This window comes from Schistocerca serialis, chromosome 9, assembly GCF_023864345.2.
Source record: "Schistocerca serialis cubense isolate TAMUIC-IGC-003099 chromosome 9, iqSchSeri2.2, whole genome shotgun sequence".
Taxonomy (NCBI): Eukaryota; Metazoa; Arthropoda; class Insecta; order Orthoptera; family Acrididae; genus Schistocerca; species Schistocerca serialis.
In genome coordinates this window covers 75,993,651-76,021,630 of record NC_064646.1, presented here as the reverse complement: position 1 = coordinate 76,021,630, position 27,980 = coordinate 75,993,651, and positions in this window count along the sequence as shown.

The following is a 27,980-nucleotide window of genomic DNA, read 5'->3' as shown; positions in this document are numbered from 1 at the left end:
TCAGATTCGCTTTGCAATTTCATGGGATGTAACTGACGTATTGCGATGTAACCAACGCCATTCTTTTTATGATTTTTCATATTATTGATTCATAAGGAATAGCATGGGGTGTCTACTTTTTTTTTTTTAAAAGTAAGTTTGTGTTGAAATTAATATTTGCTTACGTCTCATGGTATTTATCTTCATGAGATCCAGCCTTAATTTCATGCCTGTAATAGTCGTTTTTCGATATCTATTTCGCTCCAGAGATAATTATGCTGAAACGTTTAAGTAAGCCACGCTGTATATTGTGATTTCTGTCTTTTCCATATGTTTGTTTAGTACTTTGTCCATGTAAAGAAATTTCGAACTTTTATATGTTGTTGTTGTTGTGGTCTTCAGTCCTGAGACTGGTTTGATGCAGCTCTCCATGCTACTCTATCCTGTGCAAGCTTCTTCATCTCCCAGTACCTACTGCAATCTACATCCTTCTGAATCTGCTTAGTGTATTCATCTCTTGGTCTCCCTCTACGATTTTTACCCTCCACGCTGCCCTCCAATACTAAATTGGTGATCCCTTGATGCCTCAGAACATGTCCTACCAACCGATCCCGTCTTCTGGTCAAGTTATGCCACGAATTTGTCTTCTCCCCAACCCTATTCAATACTTCCTCATTAGTTATGTGATCTACCCATCTAATCTTCAGCATTCTTCTGTAGCACCACATTTCGAATGCTTCTATTCTCTTTTTGTCCAAACTATGTATCGTCCATGTTTCACTACCATACATGGCTACACTCCATACAAATACTTTCAGAAATGACTTCCTGACACTTAAATCTATACTCGATATTAACAAATTTCTCTTCTTCAGAAACGCTTTCCTTGCCATTGCCCGTCTACATTTTATATTCTCTCTACTTCGACCATCACCAGTTATTTTGCTCCCCAAATAGCAAAACTCCTTTACTACTTTAAGTGTCTCATTTCCTAATCTAATTCCCTCAGCATCACCCGACTTAATTCGACTACATTCCATTATATATAGTGGAATGTATTCACAATTAAAATACCGTAACTGTATCCATCTGAGAGATTTTTAAAAATGTCATGCCATATTATATAGGTATTACAGTTGAAATGATCGGAATAGCACCGCTGTATCCTTTCTGGTCTTCCCTTCCCTGTTTCATTCGCGAATGCTTCGTGGAAAGACTCCGTTTCAGCTCTAATGTCACAATTTTTCTCGTTATGATCATTTCGATGGTTATATTTGGGGAGAAGTAATATGTTGTCCGACTCTTCCAGGAATCTACTTTTTGGATATTTCAATAGGAAACCTTCCCGTGATGCACAACGTATCTTTTGAGACGTCTGAAACTGGTGTTGGGCGAGCACCTTTGTATCGCTCTCGCGCGGACTAAACGATCCCGTGACGAAATGCGCCGCTCTTCGTCAAATCTTCTCTACCTGGTAAAGAGTCCCAGAGTGTTGAACAGTACACAAAAATCGGTCGAAGAATAGCCTTGTAATCCACTTCTTTAGTGGATGAATTACATTTCTTCCTGTGAATCTCAGTCTGGCATCTGCTCTTCCTACTATTTGTTTTATGTGGCCATTGCACTAAGATAGCTCCGGTTTCGCTGATCACAAAATGAAATTTTTAAAGGACCATACTTCACTTGTTGCTATTTTAAGTTACGCGATTGAACATATGAGTCATAATGTCTTGTTACGAAAGTTACTTTTTTATGGAACTGGTTCTCCAAATTTAACTAGTTCGGTTCGTGTTTGAGGCCTGGGATGGAGTAAATTACGCCATTATATTCAAGGAATCCGCAAGTCATGCCAACTGCATGAAAACAATTAACAATATTTATTCTGAAAAGTTGTCTTATGAGTCTTCAACTCTGCTGACTGTAAACGAACGTTTTCTACATCTACAACTACATCTACATTTATACTCCGCAAGCCACCCAACGGTGTGTGGCGGAGGGCACTTTACGTGCCACTATCATTACCTCCCTTTCCTGTTCCAGTCGCGTATGGTTCGCGGGAAGAACGACTCCCGGAAAGCCTCTATGCGCGCTCGAATCTCTCTAATTTTACGTTCGTGATCTCCTCGGGAGGTATAAGTAGGGGAAGCAATATATTCGATACCTCATCCAGAAACGCACCCTCTCGAAACCTGGACAACAAGCTACACAGCGATGCAGAGCGCCTCTCTTGCAGAGTCTGCCACTTGAGTTTGTTAAACGTCTCCGTAACGCTATCACGCTTACCAAATAACCATGTGACGCAACGCGCCGCTCTTCTTTGGATCTTCTTTATCTCCTCTGTACTGTACTGTATTTGAAGCAAAAACGTAAGTATGCCGTGACTGGATACCAGATACTTCGTTATAAAACCAAGTAAAAGTCATCAATATCAGAAGAAGTAAGCTACTTGTTATACGTATTTTTCCTTTTTTTGTTATTGCTGGGACAAATGGCGTATTTGATAAGACTAGCTTACTGAGTTTTGTACAGTAAAGATACAGTGCGTAGTATGCCAAGAGAAAACACGCTCAAATTATGTAATTCCAAGCAAATGAAAATTGTATATAGGTATCAGAAGCAGAGTGGCAAGAGATACACTAAATGAAAGTCTATGTGTGGGATTCTGAGATATCCAGATGGAGATGATTCATACAGTTCGATAAGTTAACGAAGAACTCCAGTCACTCTGATAATCCGAAACATTAGGCTATGATCTCTGCCCGCCGCGACGTTGGGGCCACATAAAGCGGTATCAAAAGTATGGTATGTAAGCGGAGCAGACATGGAAGGGCGATCACCCTAGCGAAGGTATGGTTTGGAAGTGGGGAAATCCACTGACATAAGCGACTTTGTAAAAGGGTCGATTATTATTAATTAGAGCCGCTGAACAAATATCTCGAAAACGGTGAAGCTGGTCCAATGTTCACATGCTACTGTCGTGAGGATCTAAAGAAAGAGTTAGAAGGACAATCGAACTAATGAAACGATCCCTAAAAAATATTATTGAATTACTGTGCTGATAAACCCCTTACGTTATTTGATTTTCAAACAGCTGAGCAGAACTGAACGTACTCAGACATTTCCCTCTTTACTTATTCTGATCAACACTAAACTGACACACAATATTTTTAGCGCAACGCAATCTGACTTTTAATAATCCCTACAAAAGAATGGCCCTGACTAATAACAACGTATACCTTTCATGAATCACTTACCTCACAAAAATCTTCATTACTCGAACTACTGCAATACAGCGAGCACCTATACTGCCAGCTAAATAAAAGATTCTGACTACTGAAGTCACTAACTACTGATAGGCATAGTTAGCAAATGAAAGATTTTGATAACGAACAAACAATGTATTTACCTTAATAGTGTTCAAAAGTCATAATATATATATCAGTTCATGACATCCAGTCTTACAAATTTACCGTCTCTGATGGACACACGTCCAGATCATCCGCTCTCAAAACTCCGCCATCTCTCTCCCCACATCCACCACTGCTGGCGGCTCACCTCGAACTGCGCAACGCTACGCGCTGTTAACAGCCAACTGCCCAACACTACAATAGCGACTATTTCAACAATGCCCACCAGCCACAAACTGCACACAGCACAGTCAGTGATTTTCATACAGAGCGCTATGTGGCGTTACCAATATAAGAACCTAAACAGCCTACTTACATAGCATTATCGATCGATCGGTCGGCAACAGCTCGCCTCAGGAATCCGAAATGACAGGACAAAATCTCGCAAATACTGTAGATTCAGGTTTTGCGTCCTCACCGTTTTCTCAAATAAGTCAAGACACATTTTCTGCTTTTCAAAATGCGAATATTGCCGGTTCAAATGCGCTGCCGAATAGCACTGCGGAACATGTTTCAGACACCAGTGCATTGTTATTACAATTAATACAACAAATGGGACAAAATCTTCAAAAGTTAGACACGATGGAACAAAATCAGAGACAAACACAGCAACAGCTTCAAAAGTTAGACACCACGCTTGAACAAACACGTGAAGGTTTAATTACTGAGTTACATAACATCGAATCGAAATGTCAAAAAGGCTCTAATGGCGTAAAAACACAAATTTGTGAGCATTTTCAACCTATTTTTTGGCGGCATGAAAATGCATTACAGAATCACGAAGCAGCTATAAAAGAACTGCAAACTATTGTTCATGAAAATCACGAGACCTTGCGGGCTAAAATTGACTCAGTTTCATTTATCGATTCGGTTACACAACTTGCAAAAAGTCAGGAAAACTTAAAGGACACAGTAGTTACTCTGAAAATTGGTTCAGAAAGACACATAGAGGAAATTAGTTCATTATCAGAGAAAGTAGTCGAACTTTCGGATCAGCTAAATAAAAGATTCTAACTACTGAAGGCACTAACTACTGATAGGCATAGTTAGCAAATGAAAGATTTTGATAGAGAACAAACAGTGTATTTACCTTAATAGTGTTCAAAATGGTTCAAATGGCTCTGAGCACTATGGGACTTAACAACTATGGTCATCAGTCCCCTAGAACTTACAATACTTACACCTAACTAACCTAAGGACATCACACAACGCCCAGCCATCACGAGGCAGAGAAAATCCCTGACCCCGCCGGGAATCGAACCTGGGAACCCGGGCGTGGGAAGCGAGAACGCTACCGCACGACCACGAGCTGCGGACGAATAGTGTTCAAACGTCATAATATATATATCATCAGTTCATGACATGCAGTCTTACAAATTTACTGACTCTGATGGACACACGTCCAGATCATCCGCTCTCAAAACTCCGCCATCTCTCTCCCCACATCCACCACTGCTGACGGCTCACCTCCAACTGCGCAACGCTACGCGCTGTTAACAGCCAACTGCCCAACACTACAATGGTGACTATTCCAACAATGCCATTCAGCCACAGACTGCACACAGCACAGCCAGTGATTTTCATACAGAGCGCTACGTGGCGGTGGCGTTACCAATATAAGAACCTAAACAGCCTACTTACACTACCACTAGGCGCTAATGATTCGACGTCCACCACACTTTACAGAACGTGGGGTTCTGAGGCTTGTCTACTCTGCAAAGTAGGATAGATGGTGATCTGTGGCATCTCTAGCTAAAGAGCACAAAGCTGGGGCACGCACAAGTGTTCCAGAGCACACCGTTTACCATAAATTGTTGAACATGGAGTTCCGCAGCAGAGCACCTATACGTGTTCACATGCTGAGCCAACGACATCGTCAATTACGAATTCACTGGGCATGAGGCCATCGGGATTCGACCATCGATCAATGGAAACTTGTCGGCTCTTCGGGTGAATCACATTTTTGCTACAATAGGTCGCTGGTCATCTCCACAAACGCCGTCATCGAGGTGAACGGCGGCCAGAAGCGTGAAGCGCGCCGCGGACATAGGCTGTTGGGAGCAGTATTATGCTGTGGGAGACATTCCCCTGAGCTTGCGTGGGACCCGTGGTAGTAATCGAAGATGCGCTGACAGCTGCGAACGACCTGCATTCCCTGAAGCTTGATGTCTTTCCTGAAGGCGATGTCATCTTTCGGCAGTGTACTTGTCCGTGTCTCGCAGCCAGAACCGTGATACAGTGGTTTGAGAAGCTCTCACGCTGATGTCTCGACGACCAAATTCGCCTGATATAAGTCCTACGGAACCCGCCGGGATCTCTATCGGGTGGCATCACCGTCTACGAAAACCACCGGCAGTTTATTATGAGAATTACATGACGTGTGCACGGACATCTAATGCCACATACCTCCACAAACCTACCAACGATCTGTCGGATCCGTGATACGCAGAATTAATGACGTATTTCGTAGAAAGAGGGACAAACAAGCTATTAAGCAAGTGGTCATAATGTTTTGACTTATCAGTGTACGTGCGCTGTCTATGACAGATACTTATAGGGCACTACAGCTAAATTAAAAATGTACTGAATGCTCAGAAATAGTCCGAAAAGCTCGCAAGGGTGTTGCAGGTTAGGTTGCGCTGAAATATAACTGTCAAGAAAAAAAAAACTGATACGTTGCTCCTTTTACTGGTTAATTAGTATTCCCGTTAGAGAGTTAGGAAATTAAGCGCTCCAATTGAAGTGGCCCGGCAGAGACGGTGTCGCCAAACGTGCGATACAAAAATTCTGCAAGGGGCGTTAGTGATGATCTAAACCGAGCCAACGAATGAGCGGTTCCGCGCTATTGTCTACGCTGTGAGAACAACTGATACTAGTTGTATCTGGCAGCCCGCTTGAATCTGCTCGCTCAACGGCCAGATTGAATAACTTCAATGCTATTTAACGAAGTAACGGCCTAACCTATCGAATTTTTTTCACAATTAATCCTCAGCACAATGTCCTATTCTACACCCTTACAAGTTTTCCAGACTCTTTCTGACCACCCTGTACGTATGGGATTCCTATACACAAACGTATAAACAGATTTTTTCCATAATGGTATTTGTCACTAATAATAAGAGTGAATATCAGTAATCTGTGGTACTCACAACTAGTATATTAGAAGTAAAAACAATTTTCGTAAAGAATATTTGTCGCTGTCTCGGTCTGAGAAAGGAGTTCTATGTTCAGAAGCCATAATTCACACATCAAAATAAGTTCTGCGTGGCCTCGGTTCCGAGAATTCCGGAACCTGTACAGAAAATTGCAACAGAGATCAGCATAAACATCATTTTTGCCCATTTTATTGCCCATGAAAATCACACATTGCGTGTTGTGCCACCATACAGCGTGACCTTCAGAGATTGTGGTCCAGATTGATGTGCACACCGGTACCTTTAATACCCAATAGCACGTCCTCTTGTGTTGATGCATTTCTGTATTCGTCGTAGCATACAATCCACAAGTTCATCAAGGCACTGTTGGTCCAGATTTTCCCACCCCTCAACGGCGATTTGGCTTGGATCCCTCAGAGTGGTTGGTGGGTCACATCGTCCATAAGTAGCCCTTTTCAATCTATCCCAGGCATGTTCGATAGGGTTCATGTCTGAAGACCATGCTGGCCACTCTAGTTGTACGATGTCGTTATCCTGAAAGAAGTCATCCACAAGATGTGCAAGATAATGGCGTGAATTGTCGTCCATAAACAAGAATGCCTTGCCAATAGGCTGCCGATATTTTTGCACTATGGGTCGGAAGATGGCATTCACGTATCGTGCAGCCGTTACTGCGTCTTCCTTGACCACTAGAGACGAACGTCGGCCCCACATAATGCCACCCCACAACAGAACCTCCACCTGGCTGCACTCACTGGACAGTGTCTCTAATGTGTTCAGCCTGATCGGGTAGTCTTCAAACACATCTCCGACGATTGTCTGGTTGAAAGCATATGCGACACTAATCGGTGAAGAGACCGTAATGCCAAACCTGAGCGGTCCATTCGGCGTGTTGTTGGCCCCATCTGTACCTCGCTGCATGGTGTCGTGGTTACAAAGATGGACCTCACCATGGACGACGGAAGTGAAGTTGCGCAACATGCAGCCTATTGCGCGCTGTTTGAGTCGTAACACGACGTCATGTGGCTGCACAAAAATCATTATTACACATGGTGGCGTTGCTGTCAGGGTTCCTCCGAGCCACAATCCAATGCAATGGCGGCCTGAGTGAGGCATGTCATCGACAGTTCCTGTCTCTCTGTATCTCCTCCATGTCCGAACAACATCCCTTTGGTTCACTCCGAGACGCCTGGACACTTCCCTTGTTGAGAGCCCTTCCTGGCACGAAGTAACAGTGCGGATGCGATCGAACCGCGGTATTGACCGGACCGTCTAGGCATGGTTGAGCTACAGACAACACGAGCCGTGGTGGAATGACTGGAACTGATCGACTGTCGGACCACCTAATAGGCGCCGCTCATGCATGGTTTTTTAAATCTTTGGGTGGGTTTAGTGACATTTCTGAACGGTCATAGGGACTGTGACTGTGATACAATATTCAGAAAAACACACGGAGGAAATGAGCACATTATCGGAAAAAGTAGTCGAACTTTCGGATCAGATCACAAATTTATCTACAAAGGGAGATAATGATTTGAATGATTGAAGACCGATAGCTTTCACTGACACAGAGGAGCACAAGGAAATTATTAAATTTAAACAAAGTCAGAATCTAATTAATAGGCAACACAAAAGGGAAATGCGGGAAGTACAAGTTCAGTTGGCACACATAATACAAAAACTACATATTTCAAAGGGTACTCGCACTCTGACAGGGGAAGAGGGATTTTTGAGATAAGGGTAAGTCACAAAGTAATAAAACAGGGTCATCCCATGTAGGCTTTCACGGCCGGCGTCTTTATCAGTAAACACTTCCGGGCAAAGTTGCCGTGGTCGATCTGTAGAAATTCTTCTCCCTGACGTTTCGTTCTCAACAACGGAGTGAGTCGTCGACTCACCTCGGAAGATGTTCTCCGTAGTTGAGAACGAAACGTCAGGGAGAAGAATTTCTACAGATCGACAACGGCAACTTAGCCCGGAAGTGTTTACTGATAATAACACAGGGTATTTTGGAGACTTCGAAAGGAGTTGGAAACGTGCACCGAACCTTGAGACGGAACCGCCGACACGACCTAACAATGATCGATTTGCTACTAGGCGTCACGATAATTTTGACTATAAACTCTTCACCACTACACGTAAATTTAAAAATTCAAGAATTCTGGTAATGACATAGATCCAAAAGCTTGGCTTCATCGATTTGCTCATTGTTTCCCTCCTAATTGGCCATCTGAGCACAGATTAGAATTTACATGTGGCTATCTAGAAAATGAACCAGCAGTAAGAATGCGAACGGTCATTCGCGACTGTCACACTGAAGGAGATTTTTATCACGCCTTCCTTTCTGCGTGTTGGTCACAGGCTAGTCAAGATCGAGTAAAACACAGCATCATAATGATGAAATATTTCTAACAATCAGAATTTTCCAATCCAGTAAAATATTTGGAAGATATGTTGCACAAAAATCAGTATTTGTCGAACCGTACAGTCCTTCGGAACTCATCGGCATTTACTTAACTAAGTTGCCTGAACATTTACGACATGTTATTATTGCTGGACGTTGCAAAGATGACATCGAAGCTTTTCAGGGACTTTTACAAGAATTGGAAACGGACACAGACAGTCGCGGGATGCGAAAACGGGAAAACACCAACAATTACAGGTCACATTTGTCACAATTCCGTGACGACGGAAATAATAACCGAACACGACATGGCTATTATTATAACGCAAATCGTGATCAAAACAGACACCACTCTGGCAGATTAAAACTGTGTGCCCGACCGAGACTCGAACTCGGGACCTTTGCCTTTCGCGGGCGAGTGCTCTACCATCTGAGCTACCGAAGCACGACTCACGCCCGGTACTCACAGCTTTACTTCTGCCAGTACCTCGTCTCCTACCTTCCAAACTTTACAGAAGCTCTCCTGCGAAACTTGCAGAACTAACACTCCTGAAAGAAAGGATATTGCGGAGACATGGCTTAGCCACAGCCTGGGGGATGTTTCCAGAATGAGATTTTCACTCTGCAGCGGAGTGTACGCTGATATGAAACATCCTGGCAGATTAAAACTGTGTGCCCGACCGAGACTGGAACTCGGGACCTCTGCCTTTCGCGGGCAAGTGCTCTACCATCCGAGCTACCGAAGCACGACTCACGCCCGGTACTCACAGCTTTACTTCAGCTTTACTTCGCAGGAGAGCTTCTGTAAAGTTTGGAAGGTAGGAGACGAGGTACTGGCAGAAGTAAAGCTGTGAGTACCGCGCGTGAGTCGTGCTTCGGTAGCTCGGATGGTAGAGCACTTGCCCGCGAAAGGCAGAGGTCCCGAGTTCCAGTCTCGGTCGGGCACACAGTTTTAATCAGCCAGGATGTTTCATATCAGCGCACACTTCGCTGCAGAGTGAAAATCTCATTCTAGACACCACCCTTATGACAACCGTCGGGAAAATAACAATAGTTACAGGGAAAGATCACCACTCCATTGTTATGAATATGACAGAGATAACCGCAGTAACAGACAAAATAGGAACCAGAACAGTTATTATCAAGGGAGACAAAATGACTTCAGACGCAACAGCCCACGTCGCAATTACGATTCTGGGAGAAATTCACCACCACGTGATCGACAATGAAGAACTTGCAGAAATTACGTCATGACGACAGACGCTGTAGTTATGAAGAGAGACCTGAATTTAATCAGAACTGGCGTGATTCAAACAGAGCAGGGCCCTCCCGACAAGTTGAAATTGTAGATCTCCAAATCCCAGGAACGACGCGTACAACAAAGAGATAACAGACGATGACTCGCACCGCAGGCAGCCACAAAACGGTACCTATGAATCTGACGATGTAGCTGGCATGAATATTAATTAAGACATTAATTTTTACGAGTTCACCTTTACAAGGAACAGACGACACAGTCTATGTGTGTGTACATTTTTGCATGTTAGTTGCACGTTTATGTAACGACTGTAAGGCTTACATACTTAGATCATACACCGATAATGAGGTTATACTGCAACATTTTGCTGTACTTGAAAAGAACATTTTTAATTAAAATACTTTCTGAGAGGTCACAGATAATATAGTATTTGGTTTATTTGACAGCTACACGATTACAGTACGACGCTACTAATGAGTGACACAGTCTTCATTATTGCTTTTGCGCTGTACCTGTTTGTGTCTGCATAGTTTTTCTGCGTTTTTCTGAAAAGTAAAACGTGTTTTAGTGGTGACTTTTGTGGCATAGATACAATGAGAGAGGTTTTTTTTCGTAACACAACAATACATTACAGCATAGTACTTTCAAGGTCACAGCTATCAACGTAATAACTACGACATCTATACATATAGCACTTTACTTTTGTGTATGACAAAGGCGAGTACATTGATTTTTGGAGAACTTTGCTTATGAACGACGATAACTATGACACTTGGTTCATTTTTACCATTAAGCAATGACAGAAACTTTCTTACAGCAAGTAGCATAGTTTAGCGCTACAGGACATGCTTTTGATTGATTAGCTTTTGTACTAGGAACATTTTTAGGAAATATTTTTGAAATACTATGATACAGAGAAGGTCTTCAACATTACATTTCATTCCAGTTTTAATCTGTAACATATGAGGGTATAATTACGTTATCCCTCATGGGGGTACGCCTAGTTTGTGTACAATGCGTGTGGCAAGCGCAAGGAGCCCTAGCTAATATGGTAATTGCTTATACAATTTTACACATCTGTACCATATTTCTCTAACACAGAATTACACAGCTATCTGGTCATTTTAACGAGAGAAACGAACATTTACTACGTCAGTGACACATGCCTACATAATTACACAGTTCGATTACTTCACACTTAGGAAATTGTACTTTGTCTGTACTTTGTGAACTGTTCATATTTTTTTCAGAACCATTGTGATACTACGAGAGATTTGAGTGATATATTTTGCATGGGATCATGATTTTTGAAGTACATTTGAGGTAGATGACACTATTGAAACGAACAGGATTTTTTTTTCTTTTTAGGTTTTGAAATTAGTGAAAGAAGCTATGACGATTTTGAGATGTGATTGATCTGTTATGATGATATTATTACGATGACGATGTGTATTATACTGTTGAGGTATGTTTATGATAAATGAGATGATGCTATATGAGGAATTTGATTATGCTACATATTTATTATGATGAAATGTTGAAGATGTATTGACGTGTAGGGGTTAGGGACTCTGGTTTGTGAAAAATAGTGTTGGAAACCAAAAATCGTACTTTAAGAGTTATCAAACGAGAGTATATGCATGAATGTGAGTACCACAATGCCGACGAAAATTTTTGGACACTGCTATTCATGAGATTTAATTTTATACACTTCCAACATAAATTTTCAACCTGTGATTTTTTTTTTTTTTTTGTATGAACGAAACTGTTGCAAATATTTCAGTGAAGAGTATATATGACCTTGACGTAATGCTGTGCTGGGCTACATGCTAAGCGCTTTGAAACATACCCATTGTTGTGTGGACTTTATAAACTTTACTTGTGCCGCTTTAGTCATTTTGAAGCTCGCCGCAATCCCACAAGTGCTCGCATAGCTGTAGAAAATAGAGGCCGTTTACCTCGCTACTGCCGGCCATGGTGGCCGAGCGGTTCTAGGCGCTTCAGTCTGGAACCGCGCGACTGCTACGGTTGCAGGTTCGAATCCTGCCTCCGGCATGGATGTGTGTGACGTCCTTAGGTTAGTTAGGTTTAAGTAGTTCTAAGTTCTAGGGGACTTATGACCTCAGCTGTTGAGTCCCTTAGTGCTCAGAGCCATTTGAACCATTTTTTGACCTCGCTATTGACATTTAATTGCAGATCGCACCACAAACACGTGACACTATTACTTGGAAACATTTGATTACACTTTGGAGCTCGTACCTTATACTACTTACTAAAATGCTTATGAAGTGATAAGAAGTATTCTTATGTCTACACACCTGATTATGACAAGTATCTTTCTATGAGATCTGAGAGAATTTTTACCGACTTATGAAATGCCATTGGCTATTGAATGACACTTTCATGCTTTGCTTTGTACATATTTGCTTATTTTGATATCTGGTTTCTAGCTGTGCTGTAGCATTGGTTTTATAAAATAAAATTTAATACATATGCCAATGTGAATACTCTCTGTGTGCAGATCCATCAAATAATAATTTTATGATCGACATTCTTAAAAATGGAGCACTAGGAAAGGAAAGAAGTATCAGACGGAGAAGTGACTAGTAACTAGAATTGCGTGTATAATTTTCTTTTCAAGGACTTGATAATATCTTGGTAGAATAAGTTGTTGTGGTGCACCACTCTAGTGTTAAGATATGACATAGACATTAAGATGTGAATAGACATTTCCGTTATCGGCATTGCTGTCTTTCCTATAATATTTTTTTCTGCTTGTGCTTTCTCATGTTTAAGTTTAAGTTATTGTATTTGTTGCTGCTATTTGTCAGGGATTGTCCTACTGAGTTTCACTTTGTATTACTCTGATAAACCTGTCTTACCACTGATTTACTTCTCTTGTTTGCTGCATATTGCCTTATATTAGTTGTAATGTTGCATTTTCTTTAGTAATTTAGATATACTGCTGCTTATTTTGCCAATTTGGATGTTTTGTCATTGTGGTATGTGTTCACTGTTTTGTGCTGCTGCATTGCCTCGTTCTGTATTTTATATATCTGAGCTCTGTAGATTTAAGTTAGTTTAAGAGGGGGTATGCTGTATAAGAAAATAGGTTGTGACGAGTTGGGAAGAAATGCATTGAGAAGTTATCAGAAAAAGGTTTGACCAAAGAGCATTGTACAATGAACAATAATTATGTTGAAAGAAGAAATGAACAGATCTAAGTAGGGAATAGCGACAACAGGTTTATGTAGGATTTTCTTGGAAACAAATGATGAGATAAGAAATATGTGAAAGTATAATTACAGAAAGCATGCTTAGATAGGACGTTTTTGGGAACAATGTTAAACTAACGGAGATCTTCGAGAAAAATGATGTTTTGGTTGGAAATGAAGTACCACAAATGCTGCAGTAATAAATGTTATACTGAAAACAGAACCTGTCCTTTCCTTTTTGTGTTACTCTGCTACGTTTCTGTGTACCCTTGTGTGTCTGTGTTCTTCCTGTCTCTGTGTGTTTACCTCCAAGATAAATTTGCTATAATTTTTTTCCCTAATACTAAGGTGCATTCCCTGTGATGAGGAACACTGTTATCTTCAAATCTAATCTGTTTTTTACTTTGGAGAGACGTTCACACATTATTTCTTCTGTTACGTTTTCTTTTAATGCTCATATGTCAAATAAATGTTTCAATGGATATTCTCATTTTTTTTATTTACTTATGTCATAAATCCTGTAATACTCTTGTATATGTTTATTTATATTCTTTTGTGAAGCCTGTATTACTACAAATGTTATCTGTATTACATGTTCTTGATTGTAATGATGTTTTCTGTACCTTTGTAATTGTATTCTTATGGTGTAAAATTGTAATTGTATAGATACCAGTTCTTCAAGTTACACAAATAGTAGGGATTCATTTTTCTGCACACATTTCTGTTGGTCATACTATATGTATAAAATGTCAGAGCTTATATGACTGTGTTAGTGCTTGCAAGTGTGTTGATAATTCAGCAAGGGACTGGTTAACAGCATTGCTGGTTCTAAGGACATTGCAAAAAAAGATTTAATGAGTGCACAAATGATGGTTCATGGACTTGCTACATTGTTATCAAGATTCTTCAATTGTGATTGTACACCCGCACAGGCCCAACGAATGGCTACTAGCCTTCTGTATAAGGCCTACAGTGGGTCTGCATCTATGGTGGCCCGCTACTACCATAATCTCTACAAGGACTTCAGTGGGTCTGCACCTTTGCTGGCCCAGTCCTGCCATAAACTCTACAAGAAATATTGTGGGTCTGCTCTGTGGTGACCAACCAATTCTACCAGTATTCCTCAAGACTTCGACTGACTCTGCTGTGGGTTTGCTCTGTTGTGGTCCATTACCAATATTCATGTCAGGAGTCAGCACTGTGTTTCTGTTGGGAGGACAACACTACTACTTCAAGACTGCATGGAAGTCCACTACTTGTGTGTACATTTTCTTTTACTGCTCAGGCGTTGGGCATAAAACTGTCATAGACTATCTTTAGGGGCTGTGAAGACAATTTTTGCTTTTGACCAACAGTGTATTACTAATATGTGTGCATTTGATCTGTTTGATATTGTTAATATGAAAAAAAATTTACAAATTAGTCTTAGCCACTACAAAAAGCAGCAGGGGGCTATGTAAGTAGGCTGTTTATGTGTTTGTATGTTGGTAGCGCTATGTGGCGTTCTGTATTAAATCTCTGACTGTGCTGTGCGCTCTCTGTAAAGGACTGTGGCTGGTCAGACTAGCAGTTCGAGGTGCACAGCCAACATTGATGGAAGTTGGATGTTAGCAGTCAGCAGTGATGGAGGTTAGGGGTTAAGAATTAGCAGTGTTGGAGGTCTGCAGTATTAGCGAAAGCGGACGATCTGGACGTGTCCGACTTCGAGATTGAATATTATTCATGTTTATGTAAGTTTTAGACTGGATGACAAGGAAGATTATATATATATTTTTAACTGGATGACACATTATTTAGGTAAAGATACATTGTTTGCTTTGCAACAAAATCTTTGCTTTGCTAACTACATACCTATCAGTAGTTAGAGCCTTCACTTTCATGTAGCTGGCAGTATTGGTGCTTGCGGCATTGCTGTTGTTCGGGTAATGAAGATTTTTGTGAGGTAATTGACTTATGAAATGCACAGGTTATTGTTAGGATTTCTACTTATTCAGGGCCATTCTTTTATCATTTTTAAGCAGTCAGATCGCGTTACCGTTGAACATTGTGGGTAATTAATGTATAGGAAAAGTTTGAGTACTGTTAGTCAGGGCAGGTTCTGTAGATCAGTGCTGAGATGATAAAGAATAGTTAAGAGACAGTATAGTCAATTTCACTCAGCAATATAAGCATGTTTCGAGGCATCACCAATACATGTCAGCAGATTACATCAGGAACACTTCTCAGCTATTTGGAATCATTCCATGTAGGGATAAACAAGTGTGGGAGGCGATACTTTTGAGTACTTACTGTGAAATAATTCTGAAGAACAAGAACCCCATAGGTGAGAGGACACACCTAGAAAATCATTTTTCACAATTACTAATGAGGTCTGTTTTTCTCTTCTTTCTTTCTTTCAACCAGTACCTTTTTCTCGAAATATTTTTTTGAAACTAAATTTTGTTATTTGTTAATTACAGCGCCATCTATCATGTACAAGAAAGGTGTTATAAACAAAACGCGATTATTTTTTCCTGTAGAATCTGAATCTACAATAAAAATGAGATGTTCTTGTTTAAAACTTCAAATTTCTCCCATGCCCCAACCACTGGTGTGTGAACACTCGTTCACCGGATAGCATTTTTAAAAATGTTGAACATGTTTTTCCAATTTTCTAGTCCGTTGCGAAGATTTTAGGTATTCCGTTGCGTCAAGATAAAAAAACTCACCCTGTGTATTATTGTCATATATTTCCGAAGTTGCCTGCAGTGACTCCTTCCGCCTCTGTTGTCGAATAACTTGACTTGTTCCACATCCTTAGACGTCCTTAATCATGTAGTTTATGGAACAAGATGAGTAAATGTATGAATGCAGACGATTCCACGTTTCTGGAGGACATACTGATGAACCAGATAGAGTTGATAGAAGATATAGAGAAGATCCACCGGAGAGCAGCGCGCTTCGTTACAGGATCATTTAGTAATCGCGAAAGCGTTACGGAGATGATAGATAAACTCCAGTGGAAGACTCTGCAGGAGAGACGCTCAGTAGCTCGGTACGGGCTTTTGTCAAAGTTTCGAGAACATACCTTCACCGAAGAGTCAAGCAGTATATTGCTCCCTCCTACGTATATCTCGCGAAGAGACCATGAGGATAAAATCAGAGAGATTAGAGCCCACACAGAGGCATACCGACAATCCTTCTTTCCACGAACAATACGAGAATGGAATAGAAGGGAGAACCGATAGAGGTACTCAAGGTAGCCTCCGCCACACACCGTCAGGTGGCTTGCGGAGTATGGATGTGGATGTGGATGGATGGATGGATGAAAACTAAAAGAGGGAATTTTACATTGTCAAACTGTCATACAATGCACTTGCTGATTTTGGAGACATAATTTGAATTTCTCGATGTATTTTGCAATTTTTTATTTACGCCTAACTTAGGTTCTCGTTAAAAGAATTACTGTCCAAAATTTTGGATTTTGTAGATAGAAAACTTTTGTGTGGACACTGTGAAATCTACAAAAACTGGAATTTTAGGCGTCTCAGAATTTTTTCGAAGTCTCCTGTGTCCTTTCTTAGTGTAAAATCATAAACAAATGACGACGTATCCAACATCCAACGCAACAATTTTGTAAAAGCGCTCTTGTTCCGGCCCCACGTGTTGTGGCAAGAGATAACGCACCACAGGGGTTAGGCAGGTTCTTAGGGACCCCACACTGGAGTAATCGATTAGCCGCCATCCCTCGAAGAAAGAACTTCACAGATAACGCAGGGAGCGCCGACACGCACTGCGAGCGCGTAATTGGCAGCTCGTGAGTGGGGAACTCGGCAACCATTCCGAACGATAAGTGGGTGCTTGAGCGGGAGCATAACGCCGACTGGAGGACGGTGGCGTATTCTCTGATACAAATAACGATCCCAGAAAATCATCTTTAATGGTATGCTTTGCCATTACTCAGCATTCAAGATGGCGACTACGACGACATGTCGATGTGCGCACCTTTATTACAAACGGCGAAAACAAGGTCGATTATAGTGTATGTCAGGCAATGTACACTATGTGATCAAAAGTATCCGGACACCCCAGAAACATATGTTTTTCATATTACGTGTATTGTGCTGCCAGCTACTACCAGTTACTCCATATCAGCGACTTCAGCAGTCATTAGACATCGCGAAAGCAGAATGGGGCGCTCCGCGGAACTCACGGACTTCGAACGTGGTCAGGTGATTGGGTGCCACTTGTGTCATACGTCTGTACGCGAGATTTCCACACTTCTAGACACCCCTAAGTCCACTGTTTCCGATGTGATAATGAAGTGGAAACCTGAAGGGACAGGTACAGCACAAAAGCGTACAGGCCGACCTCGTCTGTTGACTGACAGAGACCGCCGACAGTTGAAGAGGGTCGTAATGTGTAATAGGCAGACGTTTATCCAGACCATCACACAGGAATTCCAAACTGAATCAGGATTCACTGCAAGTAAAATGACAGTTAGGCGGGAGGTGAGAAAACTTGGATTTCATGGTCGAGCGACTGCTCGTAAGCCACACATCACGCCGGTAAATGTCAAACGACGCCTCGCTTGGTGTAAGCAGCGTAAACGTTGGACGATTGAATAGTGTAAAAACGTTGTGTGGAATGACAAATCACGGTACGCAATGTAGCTATCCGATGGCAGGGTGTGGGTATGGCTAATGCCCGGTGAACGTCATCTGCCAGCGTGTGTAGTGTCAACAGTAAAATACGGAGGCGGTGGTGTTATGGTATGGTCGTGTTTTTCATGGAGGAGGCTTGCACCCCTTGTTGTTTTGCGTGGCACTGTTACAGCACAGGCCTACACTGATGTTTTAAGCACCTTCTTGCTTCATACTGTTAAAGAGCAATGTGGGGATGGCGATGGCATCTTTCACCACGATCGAGCACCTGTTCATAATGCACGGCCTGTGGCGGAGTGGTTACACGGCAATAACATCCCTGTAATGGGCTAGCCTTCACAGAATCCTGACCTGAATCCTATAGAACACCTTTGGGATGTTTTGGAACTTCGACTTCGTGCCAGGCCTCACCGACCGACATCGATACCACTCCTCAGTGCAGCACTCCGTGAAGAATGGACTACCATTCTCCAAGAAACCTTCTAGCACTTGATTGAACGCATCCCTGCGAGAGTGGAAGCTGCCATCAAGGCTAACGATGGGCCAACACCATACTGGATTCCAACATTACCGATGGAGGTCGCCACGAGCTTGTAAGTCATTTTCAGCCAGGTGTCCGGATACTTTTGATCACATAGTGTATATTTCACACGCATGTTTCCTAGGTCGTTTCGAGTACGCTGCAGAGTGTTCGCTGGGAAGCCCTTACACATCGTTCGTTCATTATGATGGGAGACGAAGTAATATTCATTAAATACTGTGCCGGGCTTCGAAATGGCACCGATACATCACACTATTTTTCAACATAGTCACTAATCGTGTGTAAACAATTCTCGGAACATTCTACTAGTCGTCCAATTCTTCGACGTCAGAAACCCACTCTTCGGTTGCGGGACTATTGCAGGAGCGCTGTGTGAACGTCGCCATCGTCGGAAAATGAGCGATTGCTACGCATCACCTTGTCTGGGCGCTGTCGTCTTTGTTCGATGTCGATGACCTTGCACTTGTGTGCGGCCTTGGTCAGATTGTTGGCACACACTTGCAACGTCTTGCAGCTAGGTATTCAGAATATGGAATATTCGATGTCGCGAAGTTAACCTTCCCGCTCAGGACAACTTCGTGACATGGAGTATAAGAAGAGATAAATTCATCTGTCACAACGACGAGCGGATCTAGAGTTTCTTTGTGACTCATAGTTATAATTTTATTACAAATTTCCCCATTTTTATGATTATGTTTGATTCATACAAGGAAAAAGATTTGTCACAAAATTTGCCATTTTGGTGACACACATTTTTCTAATTTTCTTAAAATCTAAATAATTATAGGCCTATCCGCATTGAAAAAAGTGAAAAAAGTAAACATCATTGAGCAAGGTAATTAAAGAAAACTTTTACCCACTTATTAACGCATATGTTTATCTGCTCAGTAAAGTTGTAAGAAAAAAAAAGTTCACAACACTTTCATTTAACACGGTACGCCTTTGGCAAGATAATTAGTGAAAACTGTTAGACACTTACTTGCAAGTTCTGGGATATGAGGTAAAACAAATACATGCCACATTCAATACAGTATTGTTATATTTAGAAGCAAAGCTATAATGCGAACTAAAACCTTATCTTTTTTCATAAACCATTCACAAATGTTCGTAGTTTCATTACTGACGTTTCTTTTCTACCATTTCGATCGTTACACTTGCTTCTTCAGATATGTATACAATCGCTAAACAACCCTATAAAATCTTTTGCTTCGCTTTCCAATAGCCAAAGAAAATGATTGTGAAATTTAACTCTCTTAGAGGATGACCTCCACATATATTTTGTTTATATCACATTCCCTTCAGCCAGTCAGCACTTCAAATTTACCGGCAGTGGGAGAAATATTGCGAAAAATGTAAAATCACGTTTTTCCACCTGCCAACATAATTGCTTTGTGACCAGCTCAGGTGTAATGCACGCACCTCCAGCCTCCATCACTAAGGCAGTACTACGCAACCACATACTGCAGCAGAGCTACAGGAGGTGGACTAAAGTACGGAAACACCAAAAGTACAACACTTTAGCATGTCTGATACGATTTAGGAAAACCGTTGGATTCGAAACAGCTCCCAGTTGTCTCGTCAGGTCCTGTTCGGTTTTCAAGTGAATCTTAAACTATTCTTCCTTCGCAGTGGTCTCTCGTTCAGGTGCAGATGAAGAGCGATCACAAGCACTTCTCTTGTGGGATTCGTGAGTGCGACATTTTCTGCAGTAACTTTTGTTTGTTTTTCTTCACAATTCCCTTCGGTGACCATCCGTCACGATCACACACCACTTTTTTCCACTTTGTGACTTATTAGATGATGTTTTTTCCGATTTCCCTGTATGTGGCATGAATCTTCGATACAGTGCCTCTTGAGATACCGAACTTTCGGCTATCTTGGTTATGGAAGCACCCAGCATACGTAAACTACAAAACTGCCCACATTCCAGTGCACTGAGATACGATTTAATGCACTCACAGCTACACAGATCGCTGTATTCATAACGACTGACATTTGCAACGTGTTGAGAGCAATTTTGTATTCTGTCAGGATTAGCTAATCGAGTGAGAAACTGTCATTTGTGTGAAATTCAATTTAGGGATTATATTTAAAACTTATTTAAAGTGGAGCACATTTTGCGCAGTAAACCGCTGAAACCCGTTGCCCAATAAAATAAGGTTCAAAATTGACGGCTGAAAGGCGTTTAATTTGACATCTTCCACCTCCACAATAGTTCTGTATTATTTCACTCTCGAACAGCGCGCTGCAGAAACGAACATCTCGTGCGAGCTCTGATTTCCCTTACTTTATGATGATGATCGTTTCTCCATAAGCAGGTCGACGACAGCAAAATACTTTCACATTCGGAGGACCAAGATGGTGATTGAAATTTCGTGACAAGATTCCGCCGCAGCAGTAAACACCATTGCTTTAATAATGTCCACCCAAAATCCTGTATCATGTCAGTGACTCTCTCTCCACTATTTCGCGCACGGTTTCAGAAAATATCGTTCTCGTGAAACACAGCTAGATTACTCATGAAGTAATAAGTGCTATCGACAGGAGATGTCAAATTGATTCCATATTTTTAGATTCCCAGCTGGCTTTCGGCACCATTCCTTACAAGCGTCTTCTAACCAAACTGCGTGCCTACGGAGTATCGCCTCAGTTGTGCGACTGGATTCGTGATTTCCTGTCAGAATAGACGGAAAGTCATCGAGTAAAACAGAAGTAATATCCGGCGTTCCCCAAGGAAGTGTTACAGGCCCTCCATTGTTCCTGATCTATATTAACGACATAGGAGACAAACTGAGCAGCCGTCTTAGATTTTTTGCAGATGATGCTGTCATTTACCGTCTTGTAAAGTCATCAGATGATCAAAAAGACTTGCAAAATGATTTAGATAAGATGTCTGTATGGTGCGAAAAGTGGCAATTGACCCTGAATAAGGAAAAGTGTGAAGCTATTCACATGAGTACTAAAAGAAATCAGCTAAATTTCGATTACTCGATAAGTCACACAATCTGAAGGCTGTAAATTCAACTAAATACTTAGGGATTACAATTACAAATAACCTAAATTGGAACGATCACATAGATAATATTGTGTGTAGAGCAAATCAAAGACTGAGATTCATTGGCAGAACACTTAGAAGATGCTACAGGTCTACTGAAGAGACTGCTTACACCACGCTTGTCCGCCCTATTCCGGAGTATTGCTGTAAGGTGTGGGATCAGCATCAGGTGGGACTGACGGATGACATCGAAAAAGTACAAAGAAGGGTAGCTCGTTTTGTATTATCGCGAATCAGGGGAGTCAGTGTCATAGACATGATACGTGAATTGGAATGGCAATCATTAAAACAAAGGCGTTTTTCGTTGCGAGGGGATCTTCTCATTAAATTTCAATCACCAGTTTTCTCCTCCGATTGTGGAAACATTTTGTTGGCACCCACCTACATAGGGAGAAATGATCATCACGATTAAATAAGAGAAATCAGGTCTCGCACAGAAAAATGTAAGTCCTCGTTTTTCCCGCGTGCCGTTCGATAGTGGAACGGTAGAGCGACAGCTTGAAGGTGGTTAATTGAAGCCTCTGTCAGGCACTTTATTGTGAATAGCAGAGCAATCACGTAGATGTAGATGTAGATAATACAAAACGTGCTGCTCTCCTTTGACCTTTCTCGCTTATACCCGTTAATCGTATCTGTTAACGATTCGAGACCGCGCAGCAATCCTAGGAAAGATGACGGACGAACTAACACCTCAGTAATGTTACTTATAATCCGTCTTGATTGCAAATTTTTTATTCATATGACCGGTTTCGGTTGATTCAGAACCATCTTCAAAATTTGCAATCAAGACGGATTATAAGTAACATTATAAAATCACTGATTGCTGTTATCCCATCAGACATTATGTCTGCTTTTGCAAAATAACACCTCAGTCACAAACTTGTCTAGTTTTGTGGTCCACCATTTTCAATCTGCAATAATGAGACATTACCATCGAGGGGTAGGTAGCCTTCTTACATGCCAAGCACATTTTTGCAGCTTGATGTAAGATCTGTATCGTCATTCTAGGAGCCGGCCGCAGTGGCCGAGCGATTCTAGGCGCTTCAGTCTGGAACCGCGCGACCGCTACGGTCGCAGGTTCGAATCCTGCCTCGGGCATGGATGTGTGTGATATCCTTAGGTTCTACATCCACATCTACATGATTACTCTGCAATTCACATTTAAGTGCTTGGCAGAGGGTTCATCGAACCGCAATCATACTATCTCTCTACCATTCCACTCCCGAACAGTGCGCGGGAAAAACGAACACCTAAACCTTTCTGTTCTAGCTCTGATTTCTCTTATTTTATTTTGATGATCATTCCTACCTATGTAGGTTGGGCTCAACAAAATATTTTCGCATTCGGAATAGAAAGTTGGTGACAAATTTCGTAAATAGACCTCGCCGCGACGAAAAACGTCTTTGCTTTAATGGCTTCCATCCCAACTCGCGTATCATATCTGCCACACTCTCTCCCCTATTGCGTGATAATACGAAACGAGCTGCCCTTTTTTGCACCTTTTCGATGTCCTCCGTCAATCTGACCTGGTAAGGATCTCACACGGCGCAGCAACATTCTAACAAACGAGTGTAGTGTAAGCTTATCTATGTGGTGTTTCCAACTGAAGTTGTTCGTAATTTTAACACCCAGGTACTTAGTTGAATTGACAGCCTTGAGAACTGTACTATTTATCGAGTAATCGAATTCCAACGGATTTCTTTTGGAACTCATGTGGATCACCTCACACCTTTCGTTATTTAGCGTCAACTGCGACCTGCCAAACCATACAGCAATCTTTTCTACATCGCTTTGCAACTGATACTGGTCCTCGGATGACCTTACTAGACGGTAAATTACAGCATCATCTGCGAAAAACCTAAGAGAACTGCTCAGATTGTCACCCGGGTCATTTATATAGATCAGGAACAGCAGAGGTTCCAGGACGCTTCTCTGGGGAACACCAGATATCACTTCAGTTTTACTCGATGATTTGCCGTCTATTACTACGAACTGCGAACTTCCTGACAGGAAATCACGAATCCAGTCGCACAACAGGCGATACCCCATAGGCCCGCAGCTTGATTAGAAGTCGCTTGTGAGGAACGGTGTCAAAAGCTTTCCGGAAATCTAGAAATACGGAATCAGCTTGAGATCCACTGTCGATAGCGGCCATTACTTCGTGCGAATAAAGAGCTACCTGCGTTGCACAAGAACAATGTTTTCTGAAACCATGCTGATTACGTATCAACAGATCGTTCCTTTAGTTAGGTTTAAGTAGATCTAAGTTCTAGGGGACTGATGACCTCAGATGTTACGTCCCATATTGCTAAGAGGCATTTGAACCATTTGCCATTCTAGGAATACAAATTTTTCTCCCCCTATAACAAGTGAGGAGAAGTGCCGGATCAACGTCGGCTATCAATTTCAGATTTTTAATATTCAGGCGGAGCAGACAAAGGGCAGCCCGAACACGACAGAGCGAGAGGAGGCTGTGTGAAAAAGTATCATTGTGACTGCAACACCCAGATAGTGGGTGAGAGGCCTACCAGATGAAAAAGAGTCAGGTGAAAAACGTGGCTGTCGGGCTGGGGTCTGGAAGAGGGAGGAGGCCCATCTGGGAGAGACGTAGCCCTGCGAGCAGGAATCGGAACCAGCTGTCGGGGGTCGCAGAAGCGCCAACAGAGGGCGGCGGACGGTCGGTGCGCGGATTAGCACTTCTCAGGCGCACGGCTAGGGCCGCGCCAAGAATTTAATTAACTGGCTGCTGCCGCTGGGAAGTCTACGTCGCAAAAAGTTATGATCATCGGCCGGCATTGCCGTCCGTCACGGCTTCTGAAGGCGCAGAGACAAGAGGGCTGGGCGCCGCCTCGCTTTAATTGCTCCACGCAAAGTGGGTGCCGGGCCGGCAGGAGGGGCGAGCGGAGGCTACAGACGCCGGGGAAGTCCCGTGTGGTCGCCAGCGGGAGGCGGGGAACCACCCGCGGCGCCCGAAACCGAGATCAATGTCAGGGAAGCGCTCCTCCTAGGGTTCCCTCTCGGCCGGGCAATCCGGGAAATTAAAAATATGAAAAATTCAGTACCGACTTGTGCGTATTTTCGTTCGTCTATTCCAAAGATGAGCGGATCTGACGTGAAAGAGCTGCAAAAGTCAGGAACCGTCCGCCCCATCGTGTGCGGTGCAAGAGAGAGAAAGGCTTAGAGGCAACGGAAACGGGGAAAAGGAAGTGAAATGGAGGCGAGGCCGTGTGCAAAGCGAACGATGAATAGCAAAGCAGATGTGGCTGAATGCGATACCAGTACTCTAGGCGGGCGACCAGAAACGTTAGTCCATCGTATGATACAGTGCACGAAAATGTTTTACACACTAAATATCGATAAAGCTTGTATAGCTTGGGTGTAAAAGCCCCCAAAGGAGCTACTTGCTTGCCTTTGTCTGTAAAAACTGGCGCCTTCTTTTGCAGTATGACTCCCTTGCCAGTGATCTGTCCCGTTAGTAAATCTGAGAACTCGAAGATGTGCTATTGATATCTCGAGTAGCTGCTTCCAGTGCAATAACAGTACGTGGGAGACATCTCCCGCCATACGAAAGAGTGAAACGAAAACTGAACATGGCAATAGGGAAACAATAGTGCTATTCCCACCTTGGGAGATGAAGAAGGTTGCCCTGGATAGCGTAGCATGGAGAGCTGCATCAAACCAGTCTCAGGACTGAAGACCACAACAACAACAACAACAACGTTTAATAGGAAGATAATTGCCATGAAAAACTGTCTTATGAGCGAAGTTAATACTTCGAGAGGGACCTAACCGTGTTATTTGTTGTGGGAATCCCGTGCCAAAACATTCGTAAAGTACGTGAAAGATAAACATAGTGCAAAGTCCATAAAAACTGAGCAACTATCAAACAGAAACATTTAATAAGGCCTGTACAGTTACGATATCCTATCCTAGAACATGTTTGCATACGAGGAACATCAGAATACACATAGAGACTGTATTCTTGCAATTTTAAACGCACACGGAAGTTGTATAAGTGATTAGAAGGTCTGCTGGTGCTTTTCAGTTGACCCTGAAACTGAAAGATCATGTAACTGGCAGGATCTATGGTACCGTTTTAGGTCACCATATTAGTCTAGCGGATCAGACATGGTTCCCAGTAGGGCATCCTTCCTTCCAGGGTGCCGTTATGCACGTAGCCAAAATGTCCATAATTAGTTTGGTAAAGATGTTACGTATCTATACGAGAAGCTCTAACTATCTTTTGGCATGCAAAAAGAGGGGATTATGTAATAGCAACTAAAGCTGCTAACAAGTAATTCAACTGGCGAAACACTGAACCCATGCTGGCCAATCAAATGTCATTACACGCCCAGAGAAAACCTTTCACGAAACGAAGGGAGAGTCACACTTCTAGGCGAAAAGCTTCCTGCTAGACCTTATTTGGTGCATTTGAATTACTGCTGGAAAATCACTCGAGGCTGCTTCTGAGTTTGAGAAATGGCTGATAGTTACAGTCACAGTCCGCATGCGGTCATCAGCTGCCGTCCTGCTTATGTGAAAATCAGGAATTCCCCCGTGTCACGTTTCACCCACAGACTGGCTGCTAATTAAGTGCACAAACGCTTCCATAAAAGTCCAGTTCCCGAAGTGGTGTCCCAAACTTGTAGCTAGTAGCACCCAAGAACAAGACCTCGAAATAATTATTAATACATCGGGTACCTTATTGCTTTCTCCTTTACTTGAATATGTATTGTGGGCATTGGATTATTTCAAAATAAGTTTCATGAAAGATAACTGCAATAAATTTAGCTGAATTCCAACAAAAGACAAATTTTCTGGAGAGGAAAACACTATATAAACGTATGTTACGTTTCTGTTGCGCCGGCGGTTATAGGCGCTTCAGTCCGGAATCGTGCTGCAGGTTCGAAACCTGCCTCGTGCATGGATGTGTGTGATGTCCTCAGGTTAGTTAGGTTGAAGTAGTCTAGGGAACTGATGACCTCAGATGTTAAGTCCCATAGTGCTTAGAGCCATTTGAACCATTTGAACATTTCTGTTGATGGCACTGCTAGCCTGTTAATTTGATTATTCAAATGATTTTATACCGCCTGCAGTTGCAATTTTTCCGTATTTTTTGCACTATTCAACAATTTCGATCTTAGACAGTTTTCATGTAATTTTTTGTAGGTTCCAGGTGCTCCTCTAAAGTGTTATTGTTTATAGCTGAAAAGCGTAACTAACATAAATATGTAAATCAGTATGGTATAATAAATCTATAAAACTCCGCCCACTGCTCTGTCAGCGCATTGGTACAGACCGACCGCCGTGCCATCCTTAGCTAGTGGCGTCATTTGATGCCGTATGGTGGGGTGTGGCGTCAGCACCCCTTTCTCCCGGCCGTTGTCAATTTTTGTAAGCTGGAGCCGCGACTACTCGCCCAAATAGCTCTTCATTCGGTAACAAGTGGCTGAGTCCATCCCGTTCCAGTCGTCTCACCAAGGAAAAATCCCTGGCAGTACGGTGAATCGAACCTGGGACCTCAGTTGTGGAGAGCGACCAGTCAGCTGATCACCTACCCTAAAGGGAACCTGGCAAATTGCAAAGGAGAAATAAGAAAAAATACAACATCTTTTGTTGAATGACTGTCGAATTAAAGAGTTATCGAGCCTTGGTCAACTGTTGTGGAAGAAAACGATGACCACTGTAGTCGGCATATTCGTCGAAAGAGAATTCAGCAACTTTGTTCATATTTAAAAATGTTTGTGTATCGTATATTTTTTCGTCATAGTGATAGATTTATTACGGTATGAGCAGTGTCGATGCCACTCTGTCACCTTCACATTTATGTAATTGTGTAAGTAACCCGTCGTGTCTAAACAGGAACTACGTTATATGATGTGTAGTTCCTGTTTAGACACGACGGGTCCTACTTCTGAGGCAAAAAAAAAAGGTATATAAGGGTTTTAAAAGCGACTGTAGGCTCCGTAGTCTTTCAGGTATTTCTTGAAGAGCAGACCAAAAAAAAAAAAAAAAAAAAAAAAATGGTTCAAATGGCTCTGAGCACTATGGGACTTAACACCTGAGGTCATCAGTCCCCTAGAACTTAGAACTACTTAAACCTAACTAACCTAAGGACATCACACACATCCATGCCCGAGGCAGGATTCGAACCTGCAACCGTAGCGGTCGCGCGGTTCTAGACTGAAGCGCCTAGAACTGCTCGGCCACACCGGCCGGCGAAGAGCAGACATCTTATAATAAATAGTACAGAGTCTCATTGATTACCATTTAGAATCAATCTGAATAGGCGCCCTGGAGATTTATGCCAGTTCCGATTCTTT